Source organism: Camelus ferus, chromosome 6, assembly GCF_009834535.1.
Source record: "Camelus ferus isolate YT-003-E chromosome 6, BCGSAC_Cfer_1.0, whole genome shotgun sequence".
Classification (NCBI taxonomy): domain Eukaryota; kingdom Metazoa; phylum Chordata; class Mammalia; order Artiodactyla; family Camelidae; genus Camelus; species Camelus ferus.
This window is the reverse complement of record NC_045701.1, coordinates 919,975-938,682: the sequence shown is the minus strand read 5'-3', so window position 1 is coordinate 938,682 and position 18,708 is coordinate 919,975. Positions and strand designations below refer to the sequence as shown.

The 18,708-nt window shown below is 39.5% G+C and overlaps 1 protein-coding gene and 1 long non-coding RNA gene across 5 annotated transcripts in view; one reads left to right on the top strand and one right to left on the bottom strand.

Moving 5' to 3' along the window:
* LOC106728633 (putative POM121-like protein 1) overlaps positions 1 to 18,708 on the top strand; it is a 265,938-nt gene that overhangs the window by 114,280 nt on the left and 132,950 nt on the right. The window lies entirely within an intron of this gene.
* The window catches only part of LOC116664047, a 45,133-nt gene continuing 27,006 nt past the window's right edge, over positions 582 to 18,708 (bottom strand). For 2 of the 4 annotated variants that reach the window (XR_004320341.1, XR_004320340.1), the window contains exons 5-6: positions 18,344 to 18,491; positions 586 to 733 (exon numbers count right to left, since the gene is read on the bottom strand). This is a non-coding gene — a long non-coding RNA (uncharacterized LOC116664047). Of the gene's footprint in view, positions 734 to 18,343; positions 18,492 to 18,708 lie in introns of all 4 variants that reach the window. The other 2 variants (XR_004320342.1, XR_004320343.1) reach the window with 2 other exon arrangements.

The window sequence follows — 18,708 nt, the reverse complement described above, 5'->3', positions numbered from 1 at the left end:
GAGCAAAGACCTAGGAGGAATGCTCAGGCTGGAACTGGGGTTGGGGGTGTTAAGTCTTAATGGAATGAAACATGTGGTACATTTGAGACAGCATTAATAACCCCAACAGGGAGATCGTTCTCAAGGGAGAACGATCTGTAAATATTCTAGTGTTTTGTTTTATTTTTAGAAAAATAATGTGTTATCTGGGATCTGATTCAAAAGTCAGTAAAGGTAAGGCTGGCATAGGTAATAGGTGAAACAAAATTGGCCACCTGTTGATAAGTGTTGAAGCTGGGCGGTAAAAATACAGGGTTCAATTAATTATACTCTCTACTTCAGAGTGTGCTTAAATTTACCCTAATAAAAGGGATTTAAAACAACCATAAGACATCAGAGTTCCTTATTTCATCTTTTATTACTAGCAGACTGTCACATATTACTAGTAGATTGTCTTATTCATCAAATTAATTCTTCTGAGTACCAACAAAAAAGGGTTCTCCAGATTTTCCTCAGTTCCATCACCGAACAGGGATTCTGTTAGGAGAGGGAAGCCCTACGGAGAATTACGTACACACTATGATTAAGCAGTGGTGCTAAATAAACCCAAATCAATAAAACTTTGACACAAAGCTTAAGGTAAATTGAAAAAAGCAAGCTGGGTAGCAAAGCAAGAATAAGTATGTCACCCACCTTCCACAGTGGACACTTGAACAAGTCAGACAGACCCAGGGGCTTTTGTTGGACCGGCACACTAATAAAAAGAAAAATACACAATATACCAATTGTATCATGTTATTTCCCAGTTTCTCCCCTAATCTGTAATATCACATCCTGTGGTTAAGTTATAAATTCCACGGCTGCTGAGGCGTGGTGAAATCACAAATCCCTGCTGTGTGAGTGCATGTACACAAAGTGGCTGCCGAATTAAAGTTAAACCAAAGAGAATTTAACTCATGTCCACAACAGCTGCTCATTTTAATTGTTGACTTAAATAGTTTCACCACAAGTTAAACACATACAACACTTTTCTCCTCTATTACTTATTGCCCTTTACCACAGTCTCCAATAAGTTAATGACAGTCTTTTTCCTCATTAAAAAACATTTTAAAGTCTAATTTTTCAATCGCGTCTTTGCCATGCAGATCATATACGTCCACAAATAAATGACAACTCTTTAAGTTTCTTCAGCGAGAGGCATAACTTAAGGATACAATTAGAAGACTAAGCCCAGTTCTTCCCAAATTAATGTCTGAGTTGGATTAAATGTAATTCTAATACGACAACGGCATGTAGTTCTTGCTGAGGGTATAATCAGGACATTATTTTAGTTTTATTATAGAGATGGGGCAGCCAAGAAGGGGTATGGAAACTTTTAAAAATATTGATTGCAATTTCGCTTGCTGTTTACTCATTCGATTCCTTTTAACGAAAGCCCAATAAACACAACATTTTTTTAAAGGAAAGGGATATAAAAATCACCTGTAAAGCTTTTTCTAAACACATATGCTCTACTCAAGCAGGGACATCTACATTGAGGTTGGGACAGAAGGACAAAGGACATGTCTATTTTGAGAAAAACAACTTCCCAGGTGACTCCCTAATACTAACACTTGAGAACCACCAGTGGGCCTCCTACGGGCACGGGAGGGGCAGCAAAGCACAATTACACACTCGGGACTATGACAAATCCACCGCCGGGCACACAGTATGTGCTCAATAAACAGTTGTTGAATGGAGGTTTAAATTTCTTAGTTTAAGATACCAAGCTCTTCCAAGATCTGATCTACACTATATTGGTCTTGCTTAATCATACATCTCATTGTTAAGAAAAATTAGCCAAACCTGGAAATAAAGTGAATCAAGAACTGCAAGCACTTTCAGTGTGTGATGATGAAACACACTGTACAATAAACATCCCAAAGATTATTTAGTTAAAATACCATTGTTTGGCCTGCTGTTTACTACTGATTAGGACCCAAATTCCATAACGTTACAGGTAAACTTATATATTTTATTTGGTAGAGATAATTTCTGTCCAGCAGACTCCAAAGGTTATGGTTTTACTACCTGCAGGACGTTAACCAATTTTGTATCTAGTCTAGCAATTTATTTAGTCTAGCAATTTATTTCAACATTCGTTCTTCAGTGCCTGCATACACTTAATTTCTCAATGCTCTTGGAATCAGCTTTACCATCCTGCTGGTTCCCTCATTAAGGAGACGAATAAATTTTTGACATACATTCATTCTATGCTAAGAGGGAGGAGAGGGCAAGGAAGACTAGGAGAGTGCAGTGATGCACTGCCCGTCTGGCCACAACAGGGCACTAACTATTTTCAATAAGAAAGCTTTCAGTGGTAAGATTCCCCCTGCAGTTAGCCTGGGGCCTTGCCTTTCCCAGGTGCATTCACACATTTACATTAACTGATAGCAAGGGGGAGTGGAGGCCGCCGCCCCCCCCCCACCCCAGTCAGGGTTGGGAGGTGGGGAGGACTGCTCAGTGGTACAGTGCATGCCAAGCATACCTGAGGTCCTGGGTTCAATCTCCAGTAACTCAATTAAAAAAAAAAGAGAGAGAGAGAGAGAGAGAGATGGGGCCACCCTAAAGGCATTTTGAGATTTTCACTCAATTAGGTCCGATTTTATTATATGTGTGTGTAAGCCACATGACAAAGGCTAACCAGACTGCCAAACTGCTACAATTATTTTAAGCAGATACAAAAGAAGACTATTGTGAAGGGAGACTGGTAGCTTTTTATTTGTACACCCCTGTGGTATTTTATTTCTATCAACAAGAATATGATGTTTTTATAGTTTGAAAACAAAGTCCCACGAAATTCATTTTTAAATGAAAAATAAATTAGAACACAGCTTACTTGAAACAACAATTCATGATCTGAGATAACCTGGAGGGTTGAAAAACTACAAATATTATGTAGTTCTGTTCCTCCAGCAAATATTTTTCTTTCAAAAAATACTAAAAAAAAAAAATTGTACTCAATCCAAAAGAAGTTTAATATTATCCTGAAATAATTATGTTATAATAATAGTAAGTTTAGGCCCAAGCTTTTAAATATCTGTTTTTATTTTTGTTTTGTTGTGTAATTATAGGAAGATTTTTTCCCCCTCCTTTAAATGAAGAAAAGAAAATCTAGAGCAAAATCACTGTTACTTTGGTGTTTCCTACCAAGTATTCCTTTCTCCCCCTTATGGTTGTAAATATACATGAAGCATACATAGTTTTGTGATCTGATTTTACAACCATTAGAACAGACTAAACCTAGTCTTATATCAATTATAACACAAAGTTGTATTAATTTTTTAATTTCTCAATTTCAAATTTTAAAAAAGGTACCCTAAGGCTGAGGGGAGGAAGGAATGGGGAGTAACTGCTTACTAGGTATGGGATTTATTTTGGGGTGATGAAAATATCTGGGAACAAGATAGAGGTGGTAGGTGTAGATGTATTAAATGCACTGAATCAAACCGTTCACCTTAAAATGGTTAATTTTATACTATGTGAATTGCATTTCAAATAAATAAATAGGCACTTAAGACACGGATGAGGAAAAAGAATAAAAGGAAATAAAATAGTACTGACTTTCTAAAACATTGGAAATAAGTGTGCCTTTTACCAAATCTCAAAAAAGACCTCACTTTCTGAGTTAAGAAACCCATTTTCTTCTATCATAAATATTTACAGTAAGAAAATTAAGACGATGTGTGTTAGGACAGCTGATTTTGGCTATTTAAATGACAGTACTCTCTGAGAGCTTAATACTTTCCCACCAGAAACATTTGAAGGCCAGGAAGCTATAGCAATGGGTATTATGGGGCATTCTGAAGCCATTTATTACATTGCTTTGGAGAATATTCACTCTGTATATACACACCTTATCCAGAGTTGTAGCTAAGAATAGAACAAAAAATACTGGCTTTAAACCCTCAATTTTTAAATTTACTTTTTTACTTTAAAATCTCAAAAAACTAAGAATAGAACAGAGCATAGCATGAATAAAAGAATACTACAAATAATCTTAAAATCATTTATTTTAATTACCTTAGCGGGAAATACCTTTTTTTTTTCCTTCATGAAATCTTTAAATTTTTATTTAATTTTCTAATTACTTCAGAACAAACTAATAAGAAAAATATGAAAGCCTGACTTTGGAGAGAAGAGCTGAGTGAGCTCAGGGCAGGTTTTGGTCTCACCTCCCCATGAACTTGGACCACTGCGCAAAAGGGCCACCGCTTCTATATGAGGCGCAGTAATAATCAGCCTTGTCCTCAGACCGGAGCCCAGAGGTGGTCAGGGAGGTCGTGTTGCCAGACTTGGAGCCAGAGGAAATATCTTATTATGAAAGGTAGTCTCAACTTATAGCAGACAAGTTTCAAATTTATCTGTAGAATGAACACATTTCCTATGGAAACTGCCTTAGAATTTTCCAGGCTCTTCTATAAAACACTACAAGAATCATAATATAACTGAAATATTATATTGTGTGTGCATGTGTGTGTATATAATAAAACTATAGGCAATAAAATGTTTTTAAGTTATAAATATACTATCTATTCAGCAAAACATAAAAATATTAAACTGAAGCTTTTTATTGTCTTAATCTTACATGCTGGTACATGAGAGAAAGAGGATAATAAGGATGGAACCTTGTAGAAGTTCAAAAAGGTAAGTCTGAAAACTTATATAAAGGCTCTTTTTATTATGCCTAATTACACTTCAAGGTGACGTCAAGGCCAGGAAGCCAGGCAGTGTATTTCTCCCAAGTTACATGTGGCCAAGGCAGGGTTCTGGATCTCATAAACAGTCTTGTCTTCTTTTGCTCAGATTATACAACGTCCTCAAAGTTACTCTCCTCCAGCCATCTCTCCCATATGCTTAGATTCTTCCAACCCCAGCTGGGTGTCTCCCTTCTCAGCCCCCGGGCCTCCTCGCAGCCTGGGAGGCCGGTACTGTCGAGCTCCCTCCTCTCCCCTCCTCCTGCTGCAGCCTCAGCCTCAGGAGCCTCCCCAGCCCTGCTCTCCTCCCCTCCTCGTCACAAGCCCTGCAAGTGGGCGGCAGCGCCCCTTGGGAGGGAGTGGAGAGTCTGATCCTCTCCTGAGCTAGGGCCATTCCCCACAAAGGAGAAGCGGGGAGAGAGGTGCAGGAGCCCAGCCTCCAAAACACGCTCACACTCACGTCCTTTTCCTGAAGCCCCCCGCCCCCGCCCAAAGCTTTAACTCTCCCGGAAACCTGGGGGTGAGAACTGACAGGGCACAGAGGCAGAGGGAAGGCAACCAAGTGATCTACATTCCAGAGAACAGCAGTCTGCTCCTTCATCAAGAGATACAGAAGGGCAGAAAACCAGGGAGCTCCGTGCTTAAAGCGGCCTATTTACGCACGAACGTTTTCGAGTGGTGTTCACAAGATGAAGTGGCACCCTCACTGAGTGTGACGTTCCCCCCACGTAACCACTGGTCTTCAATATCCTTAGTATTCACTACACAGAACCAAATAATACAGAATACATGTGATAGTCAAAGCCCATCAACAATTCTCCTGAAATTCTAAATTTTTTTCTTATAAAACATCATGCACTAGTGCTTATGACACAACTTAGTCACTGTCTCTACACAAAAAACAGTTCAAGCACACAGCACTGACAGGCAAGCCACTTATAGTGCATCCATTATTCAACAGCTGCTTCAACTGGTAGAGAGGCTCCTGAGCTTCTTAAAGATGTAGAAAGGGAGGATCTGATGACCAGGATGCCAGTCCTGGGCCCACCATTACTAGCGATACAACAGAGAACTTCACTACTATTCTGGGTCAATTTCTTCACCATAAAATGAGGACTAAGTAATTAGCAGGTCCCCTCTAATTATATAATTATTCAAAGAAGATAAAGCAAAAAGTAGATTAAATAATCACATCATTCCCCTACAGATATAATTCCTCCAACTCCACTCTCCTCCTAATTTTCTTTAAAGGCTTAGCAAAAAGATTAATTGCTAATGCAGTATAATCTAAAGGCAAACACATCCCCATCTCATTGCCCATCAGTAACAGCAACTCACTGTAACAGCGAGGGTGGGAAGCGTGTGGAATCGCTGTACAAAACCAGTACAGACATGCTGTCACAGCAGTAAAGCTCAGAACACTACCCCACCCGCAACTCAGAGGATGTTTTAAAGTGCAACACTCAAAAAGATCAGCAACTCTTAAGAAAACATCCGTAACATGAGTTTTTTTTAAAGGTTAGTATTTATCTCTTACATACTATGTGCCAACCGCCACTACACACCGTTATAACTATTACTTCATTTAACTCTCTACAACCCAAGGAAGTGCGTACTATTATTTGGTCTGTTTTATAGGTAAGGAAGCTGAGGCACAGGGGTTATATGCCTTGCTAATAAATTAGTAAGTGACGGAACTGGGACTCAAACTTGGTGTCTGAAGGTATAGACTGCTGCAAAGCAGTAAGTCCAGAAAGTTGTCATTTTGCTTTAAAAAGATTCCACACTATGTGCTTCTGTGTATATATTATATACCTGTATATAAAATGTTTAAAGTCTAGGAGGGTGTATAGTAACTGCTAACAGTCACGTAAAAAAGAATGGGACGGGGGATTAGAGCCACACGGACGTACTTTCAACTATACTGTTTGAATTTTTTCAAAAAGCATTACTTCTTCTATAGTAAAAAGTTGTTTTAAATGTCTTAAATTTAAAGATACTGGTATTAAAATGTTGTCCTAATGAAATAAACTTATTCTAAATTATTAAATATGTGGTAAGATCCACCAAAATCCAAGATTACAGCTCTACAGGTTTGTAAAAACATGATCAATGAAAAAATGTTTGCAGCAGTTATTCAAAATTCTTTCTCTTTCTCTCTCTCTCTCTCCATAAAAGCATCAGTAGTAAAACGGTTATTCCTCTTGAAACTGGAGGACAGGGCAGAATTAGCATAAAAATTCTATAACTATTCCAGTACATATGTAAGTAGAAACATATTCCAGGAGTAACCCAGCTTACCCTCCAACTGACATATTTTTAAATGTTTGGAAAAAGGTATATAATCTTTATACCATGGATGCTCTTTGAATTGTATGTTCACAAGCCTATTCTATGCTGAAAGTCCTGAAGTCTCTGCTGTCTTCAACTTGAATCTTCTGAAATCACAGTGGGGAAGAGTGATAACACATAGAGAGAACAGAGACTCGGCCATAACGTAGTCCAGGGAAGCCAGCTACACTGAGCAATGCCAGAGGTGCCACAGCAGCCTGAGGGCAGCCAGAACCACTGCCTGTCGCTCAATCACCCGAACCCAAGGCTGCTCGTTCTTGGAGTGGGCGCTGGGTTCCCTGGATCAGGGGAACAAGGGAACTCCCATACAGAGCAACAGGAGGTGCCCAGGGCCCAGGAAGGGAGCCAAGGCAGGGCTGGGAGACTGAGCATGAGCCCCACACCCACAGCGGTCAGAAGCAGCCGGCTGGGACTCACAGAGATCACAGAGCCCAGCGTCCAGGGCCAGGGCAGGAAGGCAGTGGTGAAATAAAGCTTATCTTGTAGGAAAGGCAATCTTTTCCACCTTCCTCCTCTGGCAGTTTTCTCTTGCCTCGGTCCCATTCTTATTCAAGGTGAGCAATGTTAATCTCTCCTGAATCATTAGATGAATAAATTGTTTTCTGGTAAAGTCACAGTCCAGGATTTCTCATAGCCACTCTCTCGTCTCTGTTTAAAGGCCCTACTATAGATTAAAGATGACCTCAAAGTCCTTGACACGCCTCCCATCAGAGGCTCATCTGCGTCCTCTTCCATGCAATCTGGACAGGCTCTGCCAGTGCCGTGACCACCTGAGTATGGCTGAAGGGACTGCGTGTCAGTTTGCAGGTCTAGGTTTTCAGAAAATGACGGCTTCCTCTTTCTACTGCTTGGAATGCTTGCTCTTGGGAAAGCCAGCCACCACATGAGACGCCTAATCACCCTGAGACCAACATCCTATGAGAAACCAAATGACACAGAGAGACCTTGCAGAATATGATACCACAGAGGCTGGGGAGGGGAGGGGTAGGTGGGAAAGGGAGAGGGGCAGAAACGGAGACCAGGACACAGGGGCACAAGACATGTGACTTGAGAAGCCATCCTGGAAGTGGATGCTCCAGCCTCAGGTTCTCCGGCCGATACCACACCAGCCAAGTTCCTCCTGAACTCCTGACCCATCCTAAGATCATAAGCAAAATAAAATGGTTGCTGTAAGTCACTAAGATGTAGGACAGTTTGTTACGCAGCAAGAGATAACAGGACACCTGGAGAAGGAGGAGCATCAGCGATAGAGCTTCCACCGTTCACCTCTGCCGAACAACTCGCTGGAATGACTGACGCTGCTGTTTAGTAGAAGTGAGGATGAGAGCCTTCAAGAGGTTCTACCCCACAGGAATCAAAACTGAAGACTAGACTATCCTCTCTGCAACAGAGGTAACGAGAGTAAAGCATGGCAGCGCATCATCACTAAGCTGCCACCATCCTTTGAAACGGTTCTTTCTTTATCCCATCAATATTTTAAACCCAGATTTTAATACCATATGACAACCCAATTCTTTCTTGAGCAAAACCACACTCCTAATGTTGCCCTACATTGTAAAAACAACCTTCAAAAATCTCAAAGACATTATTCCCAAATTCTTGATAAAGATTCTTTTAAAAGTGTCATTGGCACTTGCAGGAATTCCTTTTCTCTTCATTTAAAGCTCCAGAGCCTTGTCCTTCATTCCCTTTGCCTCTCTGGTTTATGCTTTTTAAGAAGCACTCCGGGAAGCCTCACATTTATTGAAGGTTAGATTTGAAAAACTGACTGTAGATAATTCTGAGTTGAGAACACCCTACTCCATCTCTGTTTCCAGTTCTCTCTTTACTACGAGCCCTGACGTGGTCCTCAGCCAGCCTGGCTTGACCCCCATCACACCCTATCAGCAATGTCTGATCCCAGGCCTCTGTAGCTGGCTCAGAGCCCACATCCTAAACAGACTCCCAGGATTTCTGAGGAAGTACTTACACTTTTAAGGTTCTCAGAAAAATGGTGCATAGCTAGCCCCAAAGGAGGAAGCAGGAGATGGGCACGGTGACCAGAACTATGCTCCACGCCATTTTGGTTGAAGTACACCGAGGCCTTGATCCCTGCCCTTGGCCTTGATCCCTGCCCTTGGCCTCTAATCCTGCCAAAACAACTCCTTCCTTCTTTAATACAAAAATGTACCAAACTGACTTGGTTACCCTACTAGGGATGTAACTGTTACTCTGCGGACTCAAAAGGAACACGTCAGAGATCATGTGGCATAATGAAGCAAGCACGGGCTCCAGAACCAACAGTCTGAGGCTCACCTGCTGGCTGCGCCAGTCTCTTACTCTACGGCCTTAAGGAGGTGGTTCCAGAGCCTGCTTCCTCATCTGTCAACAGGACAGACACCACCTCTGCCTCGCACGGCTACGGTAAGGGACTCATGAGACAAGCGGTATCGAGTACACGACAAGAGGCCTAGCGAACAGAAAGCACCCAGTGCCGCTCAGTTCCCTTCCCTAAACATACACTAAAGAGAGCAAAACGGCTGCCAGGGGTTAACTCTGGTGACTGCGATTCTATACAAAGCAGTTAACATATGTCCACATATACCATGACTACTAATTCTCAGAACTTTTCCCCTGAGTTTCCACTCATTAAAAGGACCTGCAGCTGACGATTCCTTTTCAGAGAAACATTCCAAATATCTACGCCAAAGTCAGCAAAAATCCCTCAGAAACTCCTCTTTTATCTGACCTTAAATTAAATTATATTTAAAACATCAAATGAATGAGATAAAATAGTCTATTTTAATAAGCTTATTTCAAAATTGGTAACAACTATAATAATTACCTTAATGTCAGAATCATTAAATTTTATATATTTTAAGTAAAATAAATACTTCAGAAGCACATTTTGAGAGATGCACAAGGAGGTTTAGACAACTTAATGAGATACTACTCAGATAAAACATGTAAGTAGAGAAGCAACTTAGGTGTCAAAACCATACTGAAATACACCTGAGAGGTATTCAGAACAGAGATTAAATCATGGCGCACCAATCTAAAAAATCAAAATATACCTTGGGTGTTCCAACATCCATATAGCAGGGTTTCAGGCCAAGTCATTAAAAAAAATTTTTCTTTCAATTTATAACTTTTGTTTTAGCAAAGAAGTAAACAGAAATGATCTCAAATCACACCAGATTTAAGATATGGTGATCAGCTTATTTTTACAGATTTAGGTTTAACCTTCTACTCTAAATAAGTCAATTCTTCTCTAAGAGGCACTGTCCTTGGCTCTTAGAGGTTAATTTGAGATTGCTCTAGCCTACTTTCCTAACCTTTTCCATGTCAGGACATGCATGAAAAATGGTAACATCTGAATAGAGCATGTGCATAAATTGCGGTGTCATCTCGGGGCCAGAAGTGACCTGCTTGGAGGCTCCAGGCAACCCTAGGTTGAGGGGATCATTATCTCAACATATACAATAATCCTTTCATGGCCCTTCTGAAGGGAAGCTGTGTTGGCCTGGTTATCCGGCAACGCAGGAGGAGGTCCCCCACCACCACCTCAATGCCCATTTGCTGGGACAAAAGACTGGGAGTCTTTTGCTGGAGAGCCAGCAGCATTATCTAGGAATCCAAGATGCGCCCCTGCGTTTATGCTACTCACTAATGTGCTCAGACCTACCAGAGAAAATGGACGCCCAAACCCTTGTTTCTACCCTATGTGTAACTGTCTTATCCAACTGCCATTCTATAACCCCAGGGAGCAGCCAGTTAACAGCAGGACAGGCAGGAACCCAACACGAATTAAATTAAAAGAGAAAAGCACTAGAAACAGCTGGGTCTGAGTACTCGGTGGTAAAAAGCACTGATCAGCATGTGAAAGGAATAGCCAGTTGCTTAAAATGAACCGGGACCTAGACTAACAACGCTTCCGAAGCCACTTCCAGCTCTCGAATTTCAAGGTTTCCCAGTTAGAAATCTAAGTACAATAAATTATTCCACGTCCACAGCCTTAAATACATTTGTAAGATCACCGTAGGTGGGAAGATAGGAGCTGGCAGACAAATAGTTTGAAGTATTATTATAAAATCACTAACTTATTACTGCTCAATTAAAAAGTTAAACTTTTCTTCTTCCCTGATGATACCTAATAATACAAATATATGTCTGTGTGAGGCTATTAGCTGCAGCATTGTCTGCAACTGTAAAATCCTGGGAACAACCTAAATGCCCAAACATAGGAGAATGTTTGAATTCACTGTGACATCACAAATGGAGTACTATGAAGCTGTTAAAAATAATAAGGAAAATTACTACAAACATGGAGTGATAAACAGAATATACTATTAAATGAAAGAAAAAAATTTCAAAAGAATATACTTAGTTTGCTACCTTTTGTGAGAAAAAATAAGAAAATACTCATGTACTTTTTTTTTTAATAAAAAGAAACACAGGAAGGGTAGATCAAAGTAATTGATTGTCTACAGGGATGGGTAGCAATGAGAGGAAGGATCAGGTGGTGACACTTTTTGGTATAATAGTTTATCGTTTTAACTCTGAGGACCATACTCATGTTTTATACACATAAAAGTAAAATCAGCAAGGATGAGGTGGGAGAAAAATCTAAAATGGAAATCAAACACAAACAAATGAAGCTAACTGCATGTCAAGTAAATAAGTGTATTAAAAGAGGGAAGGAAACTAACCCAAATAACTTTTGAACGTAATACTTTATACACTGTCAGTATACAGACAAAAAGAACTATAAACAAATATTGATCTCTAGTTATAAGGTATGGGTTAGCAGCTCGGACCTGATTTCTCTGCTTATGGAACTGAGCGAACAAGTACGAACTGCTGAGGATAATGGGAACCAGATTCTCACTGATGGGGACAGAAAGAGCAAGACTAGACCTGTAGGGCTGAACTGGAGTTCAGGTATCAGTATGAACTCATGGTCTCACACACACACACACACACAAAGAGATACAGACATGTCTGTTTATTTATGTTTCTTAGCTCCTATTTGCTGAGAAATCTTACTTTATAAATCTTACTCCCCACTAGAAGGAAGGAGGGCTACTTGGAGAAATGACTGATTTCAGGACTAGGGCAGGCCACGCCTGGGGCGTCTGGCTGTGCCAGGAAGAACGGCCTCCAAGAACAATGGGGGCATCTCAAAATTATGGCTTAAAGGGGCTCCCACTAGGCAAATCTAAAACAATTTGAGCCTCAAAATAAGTAACAGAGTATCACAGAATAAAATAAAAATCTATGAGTCCGTGTTAATAAAATAAATGAATAAATAAATGGGAGAGAAAGGAAAGCTCTTCCCTATATATATTTAGGAGAAATAAGAGATAGAAAATCTACATCTTGCAATCATCCTAGTAATAACTAATTCAGTTAAGAATCATCAATGGATGCTAAATTACTGGGTGCAAGTCTGACGAGGAACAAGACATCCATAAAATTATAAAGCATCTCCTACAAGTTACTTATTAATAATAAAGGGGAAAAGAGTAAATTTACAGTGGAATAACCTTGCAAATACTACCTTAATAAAATAATAGAAGTTAACATCACCGGAATGAGACAAACAACCTCACATGCCTCTTGACATGATGCCCTGAGAAGACACATTACTTCTGCAGTACTCCCACCAAAACTATGCATAACTTCAACCTAATCATAAGGAAACATCAGGAAAACTCGAATTGAAGTACATTCTATGAAATAATTGGCCTGTATTCTTCAAAAATAAGATGTGAAAGACAAAGAAAGGATAAGGAACTATTCCAGATTAAAGGAGACTAAAGATTGATCTCAACTAAATGAAAAGCATGATCCTGGATTAGATCTGTGGGAGGTGGGGGGGGGGACAAAAAAGGGGAAATAGCTATAAAGGACATTACTGGAACAATTGGAGAACTCTGAGTATGGAATGTGCATTAGATAATACTATTGTACTAGTTATTAAATGTCCTTGTTTTGACCAATATCCTGTACTTACTGAAGAGAAAGTCTTTGTTCTTGGCGGGGGGCGGGGTACCTAAACTATTTATGGATGAAGGTGCATTAGGTCTGCAAATTACTAGGCAGTGGGGAGGGGGGCAGGGGCTGGGGGGGCAGGAAGAGGGTGGATAAAAAGAAGATGCACACGTAACATAAGTGTGGGAAAATGTTGACAACTGGATGGGAGTTCTCTGTACTGTTCTTAATGTTTCTTTAAGTACCAAATTGTATCAAAATAAAAAGGTTTTTTGAGGTTAAAGAAATTTTATTCTTTACTTCCAATTAAGAACATGTTTTTCTTTTCATTATAAAACACAAGAGAAAAGGTTAAATTACCATCGTGCAGAGCCAAAGAGTACTATAAACCTGACATTAACTTCCCTTTATTGATGGATGATGAACTAATCCAGTAAAAATAGTACAACATATTGACTGCAGTAGTCCAAGTGGCTTTACAACTATGTTTCTTTTACATACCCAGCATCTGGCTTGTGATCTGGCTTCCCAAGCAGAGTCAAACCCTTGGGCTTATCTGCTCTCTCTGCTGACTCTGGTAATAGCAACAATACTTTGCTCTGTTCATTGGGGAAGGTAAATCTGAGTTTGAACTTTTACTCAAATATGGTACTGCAAAATTTCAGTTTGAGTGATTTAACTCTCTGGAGGGTAACTAATCAGATCCATTTCTCAGCACTTTGCCCTAAAAACCAGATTAAAAATATTTCATTTAAAAATAGACACCAAATTAAGTATGGCAGACCAACTTCTTGCTTCCCTCTCTTCTCCATCCTAATTTCCCACTAAACCGGACAATAAAGAAATTAAGTTGATATTAACTCCCAAAGATAAAGAGAACATGTGAGGCCAGCAAAGCAGATAAAAGATTTCAACACATTTTTGAGAGTCAGGAAGAAGTCAGAGGAGCAGTAACAACCTAAGCAGCGTGAAGGAAGCTACAACCTAAGTGCTGGCAGAGGAAAGTGTAGACAGGAGGGGGCTCTGGGCTCAGGGACACTGAGCACAGCAGACAGCAAAGGTACGGATGGGACTGAACACAAGGGGGTCCAAGGGCTGTGATGAACGACTGATTCACAGAACTTCCTACGTCCTGATGTCAGAACATCAGTGGCCAAGTGTACAGCCACCAGATGGAAAACTGAAAAACAAAATGCTGCAAAAAAAAACCCAAAAAAACTCCACAAAGATGTCTTCCTCCATTGAAGAAGGCAGCCTGCTCCCCAACCTCACAGTGAAGCCCACTGCAGACAAGCCTCACTCTTACAGACAAACTTACAGAGCTTTTCAGTCCCTCACTCTTCTATGAAAAGATAGACAAAGATGAAACAAGACCCTCGAAGAAAACATCTCATCTGAGAGAATCATTTTGAAAAAAAACAGAGGAACCCAGAGGAAACAGAAACAATGCAGGGAGCACAGAAAAGCTTCAAAACAAACTCTAAAACCCAGAAGTAATAAGAAAAGATATAGCAAAGCAACAGGAACAGAAAGGATGAAAAAGCAATGGTCAGAAAATGAGAAAAAGCCCTTAAATTAAGAATATTATTGTCAAAATTCAATAGAAAGAGTGGAAGGGGAAAAAAAAAGTAAGTAGCTCAGGAACTCGAACGAAAAGGCAAAGAAATAAAAAGATAAGAAAATTACAGGTTCCACCCAGGGCGCTCAACATTCAATTAACAGGAGTTGCACAAAGAGAATGGCAGCAATGAGGAGATATAAGCATGGGAGGACGAGTGTACTCTCCAATGTGCAGGCTGAAAAGTCCCCTGAGCACCCATGGCAACAAGAGGAAAACTAACCACGTGAAGACACGTCATTCTGAAGTTCCAGAGCACCGAGGCTGGAGGGAAGAGCCTGAAAGTTTCCAGGAAAAAAAGTAAAAGGACCCACATGAAGGAACGGTAATCAGGAGGGCATCAGGCTTCTCAACAGAAGCACTGGAAGCCTAAAAACAAAGGAACACTGCTCTCAAAATTCTAAAAGAAAATCTTTTCAAACTAATAGTCTACAGTCAGTCCAGCAATCAAGTATTAAAGGTAAAATCAAAGTGTCAGACTTGCATGGGGTCAAAAATCTGCCTCCCCTGAGAAGGGAGCTAAATGATGTACTCTAGCAAAATGGTCTAATAAACCAAGGAAAGTACACACCTGGGATCCAGGAAATGGGAGATCCAATACAAGAGGACAGCAAGGGAATCACAGGATAAAAACTGCCCAACCGGCCCAGAGAAGACTCAGCTCAGATGGGAGTGAGAGAGCTCCGGGAAGGAGGTGTTCGGAAAAAAAAAAAAAAAAAAAAAAAAAAACTAACAGATTATGTGTTTAAAGTACTTGGAAAATAATACTCATAGACATTTCACAGATTTATAGGTTGTATTTGGGAGAAAATGTATAAAAGGCAAAGTAAGCAATTTTTTTAAAAGGCAGTTATTAACTCAAGGAAAAATAAGATGCCAGACAAGAAAAAGAGCAATCACCATTTTAATCAAAAATTGTAATCTAATTATACAGAGAAATGGAGAGTAGGGCAGAGGGGAGGGTAACGCAAACACTAATGTCCTCATTTACCATAGCAAGATGTCAAGAGATGATACCTAAAATGGATAAATTAAGAAATAACAGTATATTACTTAGATGCATGTAGGTAAATATGAGAGAGAAAACTAAATCGAGCTGAAAGCGGTTGTCTGTGGACAGGAGGACTGGCGGTGGCGGAGAAGCAGACTGCTGTTCTATTTTAAATCTTCTGATACTATGACTTAACTGTAAATATATATCACCTTTTAAAAACATGAATTATTCTTTAAAAAGTGATGTAACAGTCGTATCAATTAATGAAGTTGCCCAAACCATTTTTTCATCTTAAAAAAAATGCCTAAACTCTATTATATGAAATAAAAATTACAATAGCAGTTTACCATCTGGGGCCAGGCACCTACTGAATTCCCTGAACACTACAAGGCTAATTTGCAGAGCTAACGATATGTTTCCTCTGCTAAAGAATGTCATTTCAAAGCTGGTCAAAATTTGTCATCTGTGTATTAACAGATCCAGATGCCTACAGAGCCAGAAAAGAGAAGGCGTCTGCTCCTGCTGACTTCCTACACAGAGGCAAATTCTGACCCATTAAGACTGGTCCCCTCACTGGCTCAAGCATTCTATTCTACTTCGAAATGGATTTTTGAGATCAGTTTTCAACATCAAATGAAAATAAAATATAGAAAGAATGTATGTGAAACTACATAGTCTCAAAAACTGTAAAGCACTAGACACACTTGTAATCACTCATTCTATCACAAACTCAGACCTGTTCACATCCACTTTGGTGAAAACCACCTAATGAAGCTAGCATGCTTTATCTGTTCTGCAGTCTTCTGCTAAATGCTGGAACTGTGCCCCGAACTCCAAATGAGAGGAAAGGGTAGTGGGGACAAGGATTAAAACCACTGAAGTCAAAGCAGACGACTAAGTCAGAGTCAAATGGGCCACTCTGGCCTTTAAACGACCAGATACAAATTAACTGCATAAAAATTACCAGGAGTTGATATTGTTTCAAAAAGAACTCTCCCTAGGAAGCTGATGATACAGAGAATGAACACAAGAGCCATGAATCACTCAAGAAAAATTCTGGCATCTAATATTCCCATCTATTTAATATAGCAAGATCTGATGCAATTCCACGCTCTTGCCAACAACCTGAGTAAGCGAATCCATCGTTAAACAACAGGATTTTCAAAAGAAATGATCAAGCCATAAATGTAAACACCATACAACTATTATTTCAAAACAACAGCAAGTGTATGCAATATAAGAAAAGATGCATATATATATTTTAGAGGAAGCACCACCTTCCATAAATAAATAAACCAATTAAGAGGGTTAGGGAGCTCTTATTATCAAAGACTTCACTTAGAGTGCAGGTCTAGTATCTGCAGTGCACAGTTCTCTTCCCAGTTTTTGTGGTTATATAATAAAGGTTGCACTAAAGCACAAAGTGGCGGTGGAGGGGGCAGGGAATCACCACACTGGACTTACAGGTGTGCTGGGAAGCTATTCTTTTAAAATCAATGGGACTTTTTATGAAGATATGGAAAGAAAAAACATAAACTGAACACATGTTTATACTCTGCTTAAAGGGCTAGAAACCCAATATAACAGAAAATAGGCACCTGTAATCTCCAATCACTGTTCTAATTATTTAACAAAAACCAAGAGTTGGAAAATTTTTTTTACAACCAATAAGTACAATGTTTAAATCTGATCCACACTTCCCCCAAAATATCTATTAATTATTCAAATAAAAAAATACACAAAAGCCTGAAAAAAAATTCTTAAATGAGATTCTTAAACTATACACAAACAAAACACTTGAAATAACTGAAATGAAATTGGTGCAGTTAAATTAAATTGGAATTAAATTCTCACAGCATGAATTTGAGCTCTGGTAGCTGCTTCACACACCTAAGGTAAAGCCTGACTCCTTAGTTGTAGAGAACAATTTCTCCAATCAACATTTCCATTCACATTTAACATTTCCCCAATCCACATTTGCATCCATCTCACAATTAACATTCAAAGTAAAATTCAGATGGAAACTAGAGTTAATCTCAATTTTACTGGGTGACACTAAAATAAAAAAAAAAAAATCAATCAACGATTTAAGTGTCAGCCCCAGATTATCTGAGTTAAGTTGTTTTTTAAAAATATTATATGAGAATATTTCTCCAACATATTGTCTATCAATTATCCTAGGGAACCAATCTGTGGCAAAAAAAAAAAAAAAAAAATTGCTCCCTAGAAATTTCAGCATGATCTTCACAAACTTTGACCAGAATCTTACCATCCCAACATTGTGCAACAAATGTTCAAAACAAAGGAATGAACAATAATCTATTATTTAAAAAAAGAATATCTGAGCATGTTCAGTAAGAACAAAGATTTAAAGAAGCTAAAACAAGTGCACTATCACAGTCAGTTACATTAAACCTGCAGGGGCATGACAGCTAATCACCAGCCTGCTCATCCTGGTGATGAGAGACAGTACAAGAACAGTCCATAAAGGTCTTCAAGGCGGGTCAAGGGTAAGTAGGCAAGCAGATTTCACAACTCAGGGGATGCTACTGGTATCCAGTGGGCAGACTCCAGGGATGCTGCTAAACATCTCGCAGTGCACAAAAGAATCCACTCCCTCCATCCAAAAAAGAATTACCTGGACCAAAATATCAAACATGGTGAGGGTGACAAACCCTGGGCTAACCTTACCTGGACTCCTGATGCTGTTACACAAGTTGAGGGTGAGGTCATCCAGGATCCTGGAGAGGGACGCAAAATCTGCCAGCTTGCATGCGTGGGGATCATCGGAATCTGCTGCAGTCATCTTTTAACTTAGCTTCGTCAGCATTTTTAATACCTTGGAAAAATGGATGCATACAAATTAAAAAACAAGTCTCAGAAAAAAATCAATGGAATAAAGCTACTATTTCAGGGGCTACCCCTATGTATTCAATATCAACTAGATATGATGTTCCTCAATAGTAAGATGACTACATATCTCTAGTTATAAAATAGACACAAAAAATAATATTAACCAAAGCCTATTTTGTTTAGATTCTCCTAAATGCTTCTAG